Source organism: Sphaeramia orbicularis, chromosome 21, assembly GCF_902148855.1.
Source record: "Sphaeramia orbicularis chromosome 21, fSphaOr1.1, whole genome shotgun sequence".
Classification (NCBI taxonomy): Eukaryota; Metazoa; Chordata; class Actinopteri; order Kurtiformes; family Apogonidae; genus Sphaeramia; species Sphaeramia orbicularis.
In genome coordinates this window covers 18,565,372-18,577,996 of record NC_043977.1, presented here as the reverse complement: position 1 = coordinate 18,577,996, position 12,625 = coordinate 18,565,372, and positions in this window count along the sequence as shown.

Sequence of the window (12,625 nt, the reverse complement as noted above, 5' to 3'; positions counted from 1 at the left end):
TACCCTCTACAGGGGTGTGCCAAAAAATCGATTCGTATAAAAATCGCGATTCTCATTACCTACGATTCAGAATTGATATAAAATGTTTAAAACTTAATAAATGTGAAAAAGATATTTGAATGTCTGCATTTGTCATTCTGTCTTGCAAAGCAGACTGGAGTAGATCATGAGGATCCTTTACACACCTATAGACTGAAGCTTAAGTCATTATGAATCAAATTGTTTTGAATCGAAAATCGCTTTGAATCAAAAATTGACTTTGAATCGAATCGTAGCCCCAAAAATCGGAATCAAATCATGAGATAGTATGGAGTTGGGCCAGAGCTGGGCATTTTCTGTGTGTTTGGACACTGTGACGGATCTGCCAAAGTGGTTTCGGACCAAGTCGGTCAGCGATTCTGTTCCAGTATCTCTTTGCTATCTAGGAAAAGATTCCCACCCCTAGTAGTTAATTACAAGCTTTGACATGGGGGTCTTTAACAGGGTTGAGTCTCCACAGAAGCCCTGCATGCTGACATTGTTTAGTGTCAGTTTCCTGATATATCCTTTAGTGAAGTCGACAGGATCACAGTTCAGGTAGATGTGAGATGTGTCCAAGGTGTCCGCTGCCAAGACTCGGCAGCCCAACCTGTCTCCAGGATGCTCTGTATGTCATCACGGCAGGCCTCCTATTTAGACAAGGGAATGAAAGATGAGTCTGAAAATGTATAATGCATGTGAGAATGCAGGAGAGGCAAGCATCTGCACTAACAAGCCAAACCACTTTCACAGGGCAACATACCGCTCTGTCTTTTTTCTTTTACAAATATAGACTGAATGAACGAAGGACTTTGATGAGAGAGTGTGTCAGTGGTTTTTCAGGAATGCTTTTTAACCTTCGAATTCAAGCGTTCATCTTAATTTGTGCAGAATCTTTCTTTTTTTTTTTTCGTTTCTAATTTTGTGAGGTAAAATTAAATATCATCACTTTAAGCTGCTGAGTTGTACCTTTCCATGGAATTGTTGCCATTCCTTTTGTCAGCATTTTGACACAACCTTATGTAGCCGGATGACGGTGGAGTGAGTGAACAGACTCAAAAACAGAATTATAAATTATATTATCTTCCTCTCCGTGTCAAACCAAATTCCTGAACAACCATGCTGATTGGTTGTTTAGCAGGTCAATGCCCGGACATCCTCTACAAGCGACATTTATAATGACAGATGATCTTAAAGAATGAGCCTAATGGACTCGGTTTTGACACTAAGCTGACCTTTAGCCTCTCAACATCTGTGTCCCATTATTCTTGCTTATCCAGAGGTGAAGGTGAACCCAGAAACGAACAAAGGACTGAATGATAAAATCCCTATATGTGCCATGTTAATAATGTATTACATTATGTGTTAATGTTGATTAACTCAGCACGTTAACTCTTGTATGCATGTAATACTTAAGCCATTTGCCTGACCTGTGGTTTCACATATGTGTGTCCTGATCATGTTCACGGTAAATTATGTGAAAGTAAGAGTATCACTGCTTATAGCATGTCTGAATAATCATGCTATTATTTTACTGATGCTTAAGTGAGGTTACAGGTGATGTATAAAGTTTAAGAGGATCTTATTTGAGGATGCAAAGTTTTCTTACAAGGCTAAGCCACAGTCCTCTCCCCCTCTGTCTTCCCAAGAGGGAAGAGAAACGTGATATTTTTGAATATTCACGAGGAGGCGTTTTCCCGCCGAAAACAGACAAAGAAGGCAACGCCCCAAGGCATCGATAACTCATCTATATGCACGAGGAAGGCGTGGCAAGCTGGTTTTTGGACAGAACTATAAAAATGAATGAAACCAACTTCTCCGGGGAGTCTTTTCCATCTAGGGAGTCTTTTCCATCTCGAGAGTCTTTTCCACCTCTCTCAGGCTCTCACCGACAAGAAGAGCTTTTTCCACCCTCGCTGCTCTCACCTACGCAAAGAGAAGAGCTCTTTCCACCTTTGCTGCTCTCACCTACGCAAAGAGCTTTCTCCACCTCTTCTGAGCTCTCACCTAAGAACAAAGAGCTTTCTCCAAGGAGTCTTGACCATCTCCTTGGCTCTCAGAGCTGTTCCATCTTCTCCTGGCGAGCTTTCCAGAACCAGCCGCCAGAGCCAGCTGTGAACCTCCTCCAGCCAGCAGAACTTCAGAACTCCAGACCTTCAGGCCTCCAGCGCAAGCACGTCGCTTCACAGCCTGTTCCTGCTTCGAACTACGTCAGAAGACTTCATCCATCCGCCGTCAAGGCCGTGCCAGTTGCTGCATCCGCACCGCAACAACTTGTAAGAAAACTTGCTCCTGATTTATCTGAGTTGGTGTTATTCCAATTTAAGTAGGTTTACCTCAACGTAACCTCACTAACATTATAATATCTTGAATATAGCTGTCTGCCAGCTTAATCTACATATTCTCCTGTCCATAATCTCCTGCTCCTTTGGTTGTATTTGTCTCTTGTCTTTTATGTTATTTGTGTGTCTTAGTTTAGTTAATAAAGTATTTATATGTATATAAATCCATTGCCTCAGTTGTGCTTTGTGTACTATTATTCACACATGGGTTCACTGTGCAGTCCACGAACTATCACCTATGCAAGATTTCCAAATTATTGTTTTGAGTTGATTTAAGTTTAAGTTTGGTTATAAATCTATAATTAAATTAATCAATAAATCAACACTCAATTAATAAATAATTTGGTATCCAATTCTTGCTACACTTACGAAGATGAGAGCTGTGCGGTGTTTTTTTTTTTCCAGTATGAACTAAATGTGTTTTACCTACCCTGCAGTCTATAACAAAAATAGTTTTTAAAAAAATTGCTGGCATGTTTTTATTCCTTTTATTGCTCAAAATGTAAACAAGAGTTATAAGGTTAACAGGGGCTACAGTTAAAAATCCAGGAGCTGAAGTCAGGAGGAAATATAACTCCAGAATTTGCAAATGCGCACCTTCCTTTTACAGCTCTTTCCTCTCGGTCCGAATGAAAAGACGAAATATGCAGAGAACTGAATCTGATGTAATTTCAGGCCACTTTCCTGAGACACTGAGCAGTAGATTTTTAGTACCACGTTCAATATCTGACAGAATCTGATCAGCGATTGGTTATAACAGCTGTCAGTCATGTATTTAGCCCTCCTACCTGTCTAGAAAGGACTGGGATTTTTGACATCGGGGCGTCAAGGGGTAGATTTTCTACAGCCTGACCACATAGACCACATAGAATTACAATGAAGAACATGATAGAATTATGTAAAATGGATTGCTTCTCAAACTTAAAGAATGAATGAATGAATGTTTATTTCAGTTAAATACAAAACACAAAAAATTCAAAATTTCAGTTAAATACAAAATACATACATATTAAAAAAAACAAACAAACAAACATAAAATTAACACAATTTGTACCTGAAAAAGGAAGAAGCTGAAGACAGAGGCTTATTTCTGCTTATCCTTACTCCAAGTCCACACCTGAAGTTGCAGCAGATTAGTACTTAAACACAAATTATACTACATTCGGTGTTATAAGTCACTTTGAAATCATATTCTTTTCATAGCCCTTAAGAATTTGACAAATTAAAGTCTTTTTGAAACTCGACAGTGAACTTCACAATTTCACTTCATCCTTCAATTCATTCCATAGTTTGACACCAATAACAAACACAGTGATATTTAACGTTTGTTCTTACTTTACATTTTTCAAATACAAACATCCCTCTTAAATTATAATGTCCTTCTCTTAACTTAAAAATTTTCTGAATACAAAAAGGAAGGTTTTACTTTTAACGCGAAACATAAATTCCATTGTTTTTAAATATACAATATCAAAAAATTTTAGTAAACCAGATTCTACAAAAAGTGGATTACTTGATTGGAGATAACCAGCTTTGTTTATGACTCTAATAGCTTTTTTTTTGGAGTTTAATTATCGGGTCTATATTAGTTTTATTCACATTGCCCCATATTTCCACACAACATGACATATATGGCATTACAAGTGAACAATACAATATATGCAAACATTTTTTGTTTAACAAGTCTCGAGTTTTATAAAGAATAAAGGAGTGATATTTTTCTTTTTTTTTTTTTTTTTTTTTTTTTAACGGAATTGTGTATTTTAAAACACTTCCCTGTGATCTACATGAACTGTAAATGCTAAACTCCGCAGGTCCATCTTCAACCCTATTTCTGAGTAATGACACTAGAAAGGTCGTTTTGAGCGCTGGCCCTTTAAATGCACATGAGCCACTTCAGGCCCCGCCCCCTCCAGGTTGTTGAGCGTGCTTCTCTGTCCTGTTTAGCCACTTGTGTTCATTAATACAACCAACAACTGAACATTTTAGGTAATCGTCTCGAAGTTTGGACATATTTTTATTTTTTACTACAACCGCTGCTGCTGATAAACAATTATATCATACTCCTTATAATTTAAGGGGAACTGAAATCTACAAGAAAATTAAGTGTAGAACAAATATAAAAAGCCAGTGTATCTCTGTTAGAGGGGTTCATCTGTGGAATAATCTGGAGCAAAACTTAAAAATGTCTTCCTCAATCTGTGCATTTAAAAGGATGTATAAATCCACTATAATAACAAAATATAGAACATTAGAAGTACGCATAAAATAAGATATTATAGTTAATTGGTTATCGTGATAGGAAGATACTATCAAATTTTTTGATCATTGTATTTGGAGTAAATATTTGGGGTGGATATGTATATTATAGTTTATATTGAAAACGGTTGATTATTGCAAATCTGATTGTGTATGAGGTGACTAAAAAAAAAGTGTATATGAATGTTTTTTATGGATGTTCTGTGTTATTGTAAAAAAATATACAGAGGAAAATGTGTGTTAAAGCAAAGGAGGCAGATCTAGTTTGATTATTAGTTTGTAAAAAGGGGGTGGGAGTCAATAAGTTAGACTTCTTCCCACTCCTTTTCGAGCGCAAAAAAATCTTATTTATTTATTTGTTTTGACCATGTTGTATGATTCTTTGTTATCTGATCATTCTATGTGCTCGAAATAAACTACTACTACTACTACTGAGAGATGTTCGTTGGAAGTCTTGATCTTATATATGCAAATGTCGTGACGTAACTAGTTATAGATGTAACAAATTAAGCAGGAATTCAAACAGGTTGAAGAAATTCACTCGTTTTTTGCCAACATGAATATAAAGATAGCTTTGCAGCACCTGGAGGGTTCAAATTCAAACTTTTGGAACTGTTAGGGTCCAAATAGACAAATAAATGAACCAAAGACTAATAAAAGTGGGTTTAGCAAAATATGAACCCTTTAAAGTACTTTTTTTTTTCTTCAGAAATGTTTTTCATTGGTGAAATTGCATTTACAGCAGCGTTTTATAGCTCAAGCAAAATGTTGGCTCTTTCCTTAGGTCATTACACATATCGATTAATAGCTTACAAATTTGAATTATATGGTACTAAATGTTTCAGCCAGCACTGACATGTATAGGCAGCTAGGATAGACTCCAATGATCCATGGATGGATGGATGGATGGATCTGCTACACTACATTTTACAACATACTTCTTATTATGTTCTGCTTAGTTTCTACTAAGTGGTACCGGCTCGACTCGACTCAGCCTTTTTGCATTTCCATTACCTAAAAGAACCTGGAATCTGGTACCCAGTACTAGTTTTATCTGCTCCGCCAAGGTTCCAAAGTGGGGGAAGAGATACTAAAACCTGATGTGTAAACAGTGCAGATCACTGATTGGTCAGAGAATGTGTCATTGCGTCATCAACGTGCGACCCTCCATTAAAAAAAAAAAAAAAAAAACAGATGTGGAAGTCTACAGTAAATGTACCAGTAAATTAATCCACATGATGGCAGCCTGCAAAACTACACCGTGGTCGGTCGAGGAGGTTCAGATAGTTCTGTCGTTAGTGGCCGATGAAAAAATTCAGCGTGAGCTTGACGGGACTAGCGAGTTTATCAGCAACTCCCAGAGCAGAGGTCACAGAAGTTGCTATCACATCCAGGTACTCTTTTTTTTTTTTTTTTGTAAATTCTTTTTATTAAATTTCACATTTGTTATAAAACAGAACAGAACAACTCAAACACCCACCCACCACACCAGTGTATTATAAAATACATATTAAAATATATTACATGACATATCGCAAAAAGACATACAGTCATAGTCATTAAAAGGTCTTGTTGGTATCAACACTTTTAAACAATACAAAGTTCAATAAAAATGAAAAATAAAAATAAATAAATAAAAATTGAAGGCAAGTACAAAAACACGTTACAAAGTCACAGTATATAATAAAAGGCTTTTACGAACAATTAAGGAACCATAGCATTAAAGTCCATTTGTTCAACAAACTGAAGGGTCGATTGCCAAATTTTAAAAAATTTTTGAGTATTACCATGTATGGAATAACGAATATGCTCCAGAGTCAAATGTTGCATCAAGTCGTTGACCCAATGCTTAAATGTGGGCGGGGACTTATCCTTCCATTTTGTAAGAATTAGCCGTCTAGCTAAGAGAGTAGCAAACGCTATCATTGTTTTACTTGCAATGTTGAGACCCAATTCCGGCGATGTCACGCCAAAAATTGTGGTAATTGGAGATGGCTCAATGGTAGTTTTTAACACCTTAGAGAAAAAGGCATAAATTGACTTCCAAAATTCTCTTAGCTGTGGACAGCTCCAAAACATATGTGAAAGAGTTCACATCCAGGTACTCTAACCCTTTCATGCATTAATTATGATAAGCTTAATCAAGATTTTTTTTTTCCTGAGTGTTTTTAATTCCTCTTTAGGCATGAAAAAACACACAAACAATGTGATTGAATTTTTTATGAACCTATTTTTCATGGCGTTAGAAAAATCAAAAATATCCACTCAGCTGGATACCATGCATTTCATTTTAGAAGCAAAAAAACATGTATCTACTGATATACTGCATAAAAACTATGAAATAAAAACATTAATGCTGTTAATCTGATGTTTTCTCACATTTTAACATACCTGCATGGAGATAATTAGCAAAAAAAAAAAAAAAAAAAAAAAAGCTCTTTGTTTAAAAAAACAAAACAGATAAGATAAGATAAGATAAGATAAGCCTTTATTAGCCCCACAGGGGGAAATTTCAGGTTTACAGCAGCAATGTACAAGCACATAAGAGCAAAGAAAGTCCAAAATCAAGATAAACATAATCAAGAAAGTTACCTACACTATTTACAACTGAGTACATGCTGATCATGTCACAGGTTTATTGCATGGTTTACTGTATTTGTTTATTGTACAGTGATTGCACAGAATTTTGCACAAAACAGTTAATTTTGTCTAATAACAATTGGCAGTTTTTTTACACTCAAACATGTTTCTGCAGATCAGGTTTATCTAGAACAGCAAATTTACAGTAATGGTATGAATTACAGTGTATGGGATGATGCATAAGTGTCTACTGTGTTGGCTGATATGGAAATAAACCAACAAAAGTCCATAAATATACAAGAGAACACCTTTGAACAGCTGTCCACTGTAGTGACCACTATGCATGAAAGGGCTAAAGTTGGTAGTATCCTGTAATGGAAACGGTCTCCAGGAATAGTACCTGGTACCCGAGTTGAGTCGAGTATAGCCGGTTCCAGGTCGTGGAAACAAGGCATTAGTTGACTTTGGGTTGCCATCATTAGTCTAATGTCGCCCTTATAACAGGGGATTGCATAAATAAATAGCAGTGAGCAGCTTAGCGTTTGTATTATTTCAGAAAAGGTTTTTTTTTACTTACACAAAATACATACTCGATAATTTTTACTGAAGAAGTTTATCCATAAGTATTTTCTCTGTCACTCAAGTTGAAAAAGCAATTCCTTTCTGTATCCCGTTAAGACAACAATGTGGGCTTTGTCTCTCATTTGTGTGTATTGTGCTAAGATAATGAGATGTCTTCATATATTTGAAGTGGATTTTCTCCCTAAGTGTGAATAAATTATGATCTGCTGTTGATTGGATTTCTGTCAAGAGATTGAACAGGAAATGAAAGGCTTTGCCATAGAAGGGGTTACAGTAGGGGAGAAAATTGTGTGCTGTGATTAATGGTTTTGTGCAATTTATGCAGCCATTTTCCAACTTATGCATAAAGGAAGCAAACAAGGCAGTTGCAGAGAAGGCTAATCCTCTGCATCATTCAGCCTTTGGTATCGGTCTGAAAGGGTCAGTGATTGACTCTGATTTAGCCTGGTCCCAGTTCAGAGGAAATGAATAGATGCCAATCACACTCCTCCTGTTCTGTCAGCAGGACTGCCCAGTGATGAATGGATGGCTACTGCGCCTTATTTATACCAGTCTAAGGAAATAATTGCATGCTAAATCCCATGTTTTAGCACCGTATGCATACCATATGAGCCCGCTTTAATGTATGTTAATATATAAGAATAATACATAAGGTGAAGGTTTAAAACGCATTTAAATCTTTCTTTGGTGCTTGGACAGACATCATTAAGAGATGCACTCTGCGTGTTCATTTCCCCCTACTGCTTTTGCTGCTCTTGGAAAATCACACAACCTGCAAAAATAAATAATATATAAACCAATTAGGTAGACATTTACAGCTTCAAAGTGCGGTATTTTGGCGCCTGCAGATGAACAAATAGTTCAGGTGAACTAACACAGTGCACATATTGCTCACTTATAGGCTGATTTAGTAGTGGTAGCTTCAGGGACATTTTCCCAGTTTGCAGTACAGATGGGGAAACAACTCCATCTTAGACATTGTAGAAGTGACCTGTGTATACAAGAACTACGGTACATATGAATTGCTCCTGGCCTGTCCCTTTCAACTTCCCTCCTGGAATACACTTATCCTTGAGGATTGAGCTACCAGGCTATTAAAAAATTGTCAGACTCCAGCCAGCAGAATGGTACAAACCCAAATTTAGCTGTTCAGCATTCAGAGAGTACTTCCTCATGTAAAGGCTTTCAGCCCACTGCAGTATTAACTGAGACAAACCTCATGAAACACAGGGACCAGTGGGTATCTGTTAGAGAAATATGACCGTAGACTATTCTCTGTAATACCAGGTGTCTAGAGTATGAATCATGGATGGGTCATGAAAACATATTCTATTTTATTTTATTTATTTAAGCTTTATCAGTGTTGGGAATAATAACATTAAAATATCGGCATTACTAACGTCATTATTGTTTTCCAGTAATGGGTAATCTAATGAATACTATTTGAAACGTTACAACGCAGTTACCATTACAGACAGTGAAATGTGGCACGTTACTATGCACGGCTCAGCCAGGCACAAGAGTGTGACGTTCACGGACGAGTCGAGTCTTTCGAACGGCTCTTTTCAGTGAACGATAAGAACCGATTCTTTGCGAGCCATTCGTTTATTCTTTATTCAAATTGCCCACACTGTCTCATGCTTGACCTTGTGCCACATGAGTCTGAGTTGTCCACGCTGCTTTCACCTGAACGACTAATGACTTGTTTGAGTTGTCCCAGCACACCACTTTCACTTGAACGCAGCTACAGGGTGGGGAAGCAAAATTTACAATATTTTGAGACAGGGATTGAAAGACAGTGTATGACCGATTAGTTATTGAAAGTCATGAGAATTTATTTGCCACAAGAAAATTGACATAATAGAAAATGTTTTATTCTATGTGTCCTCCTTCTTTCTCAATAACTGCCTTCACACGCTTCCTGAAACTTGCGCAAGTGTTCCTCAAATATTCGGGTGACGACTTCTCCCATTCTTCTTTAATAGTATCTTTAAGAAAGTCGACATTGCTGTGTGATGTTCTATTGGTAGGCATGTTCTAAAACGCCCCAAATAGCAGAATCCAGAGGGTTTAGATCTGGGCTAGAAGGCGGCCATAAACATGATTCCCAAAAATTACTCAAGTTGGAATTATTGCTGTTGTCAACAAGTGTTTTGGTGTTCTTGTGTAAGATTTTAACTTCAAATCATTTATTATATCACATTTATTTTACTGCATTTCTAATGGTCTTGTTGTCTACCTCAAGTTCAATTGCCGTTTTTCTCATGGATTTGGTTGGATCCTTTAGGATTTTGGATTTGAGAGCTTTAATAAAAGCTTTGGTACGTTTTTTGTTGCTTCCACCACTTCCAGACTTTCTCGTAATAGTTGTGCTCATAGTCATTCTCTTCTTTACATTATAACAGTCTTTATGGACACTCCAACTATTTTTGAAATCTCCTTTGGTGTGACGAGTGCATTCAGCAAAGTCACACACTCTCTGACGTTGGCTTTCCTGATTACTCATATGGGCAAAAGTTTCTGAAAAGGTATGGATAATAGTGTTAGGTATGATTATGACATCAACATATGTTTGGTTTCAAAACAATTGACGTAGTGCTTGCTGAGAAAAAACAACTAATGTTCATTGTAAATTTTGCTTCCCCACCCTGTACATGTGGCAGCTAATTTAGGGAGGAGTTATCAGTGAGAGTCCGACTGACTGGACTGAAGACATTTACTTTATCAGAGTGGAGAGACTGAAAAAAGTGGACATGGGGATTAACTGAGAGCATCTTCCTCCTATAAATGCAGATCCCCTTATGTGGTGGAAAAGCTGGGGCCTGGTGGATCCCAGCCCTCACCACAGTCTTGGTATTCAGTACCTGTCTGCTGTTCTACTCTATGCTACTCGCCCGTGAAACACACTGAAAAATCAGTTTTCTTTATATATTTGAAGGTTTTTTCAAAAAAGTAACGCAATACTTACTTTAATTACTCCCTGGTAACTAATTACATTTATGAAGGAGTAATTCTGTTACTAACTCAATTTTTTATGGGAAAGTAACTAGTAATTATAATAATTACGTTTTTAAAGTAATTTGCCCAACACTGACCTTTATTTACCCTGGCAAGCAATTAAGAACAGATTCTTATTTACAAATGCAGCCTGATCAAAGTGCAGTGGGTCCATGAGGGGTAGGGGGTAGGGGGGCTAAAAGTAAAAACAAGGTTAAACAATTACAAAAACCATCAGTTAATCCTATGAGAAAGCACCCAGGATATGTCTACCATTTCTTCTCTATCTACATGTTTTCGGTCTCGTGGTGCCAGTTCGGGACCTGTTGCCCTTGTGGAGATCAGGCCATAGTGTAGGTGGGAGAAGAGTACAAATGCGGTCACTGAACCCATGCATCACTGTGTTTTGGATCCCTAAGCCAATGGCGAACTGGATCAACGTCATTATGTTTGGACACTTGGACCAATGGTTGTGTGATCCATATTCATTCATAAGAAGCTGTGCACAGCTTAATAGCACAGTATTATATCCTCCTGAGAATTTTTTCATATCATAATATATATCGCAGGGTTAAAAAAATCGCAATGTCAGTTTTTTTCCAATATCGTGCATCCCTATAGTGGAGCATGCCAGACCTGTCTACAACACCAACAAAGGGCAGAGATAGGTCTGGCTATGACTACTATGGGTATTTTCACACAGCGTACTCGAGTCCATACTCTACTTAGATTTGATCACACCTTTCCCACAAATGTTGCGTTGACAAGCACGTAAAGTGTCCCATGCCTGAGTACAAGTGGGTGTTACAGGGCTGAAACAGTAGGTAGCAGTGTGGAAGGAATTCTGTCGCTATCCAACAAATGCAGAAGTCAGAAGAAGACAAACCCTTACATCATAACTGAGCGACTGTTCTGTTCATTTGTCGACAATGGCGGCAATACTTGTCTATCTGTTAGCCTGTTTGTGCCAAAGTGAAGAAGAGCGACCTTTGTTGTCCCTGATGTATCACCGAGCGGTTCAGTTGACAAGGCCAGCCTGGCCGTGCAGATCTGAGGCTTTTTCGGGAGAAAACTATAGAATTATATTTGTGCCAGTTTCTTGAGCGAGCAATGATAGATTCTGAGCACACAATTAGAGATTTTGAGCACATAAAAATATATTTTGCGAGCACATCAATTATATTTCAAAAAGAAATTACGGCTTGAGGAAACAAAAAATATCGATATTGTGCTCCATAAATGCGTTTGCATGTTAGTTTTACTCATAATGTTCTCTCACAAATTCTTTCCACGGTGCACAAACAGACCGCTGCACTCACTCACTTTCCCCTTCCCTCTCTCACTCAACCTCCCTCTCCCTGCGCACTCAGGTTGTTGTGTCCGCACGTTCAACTTGACACACACGTACAATTGTGCCACAAAACCAACCAATCGGAGAGCTTGCGGAAGTAGACTCTGATTGGCTGTTCACTCTCCAATTAGCTCGCTAGTTACATTTACCCAAAAAAAAAAAGCACTCGATGAGACAGACACGGATCGGAACAGGAGGAATTGATTCTACACAAACTTCGGTCAGTATTTATTATTATTATGATTATTGTCTCGGGTAAATGTAATTAGCGAGCAAATTTGAGAGCGAACAGCCAATCAGAGTGTACTTCCGCAGCTTTCCGATTGGTTGGTTTGTGGCACAATTGTAACGTGTGTGTCAAGTTGAGCGTGCGGACACGACAACCTGAGCGCGCAGGGAGAGGGAGGTTGAGCGAGAGAGGGAAGGGGAAAGTGAGTGAGTGCAGCGGTCTGTTTGTGCGCCATGGAAAGAATTTGTGAGAGAACATGATGTGTAA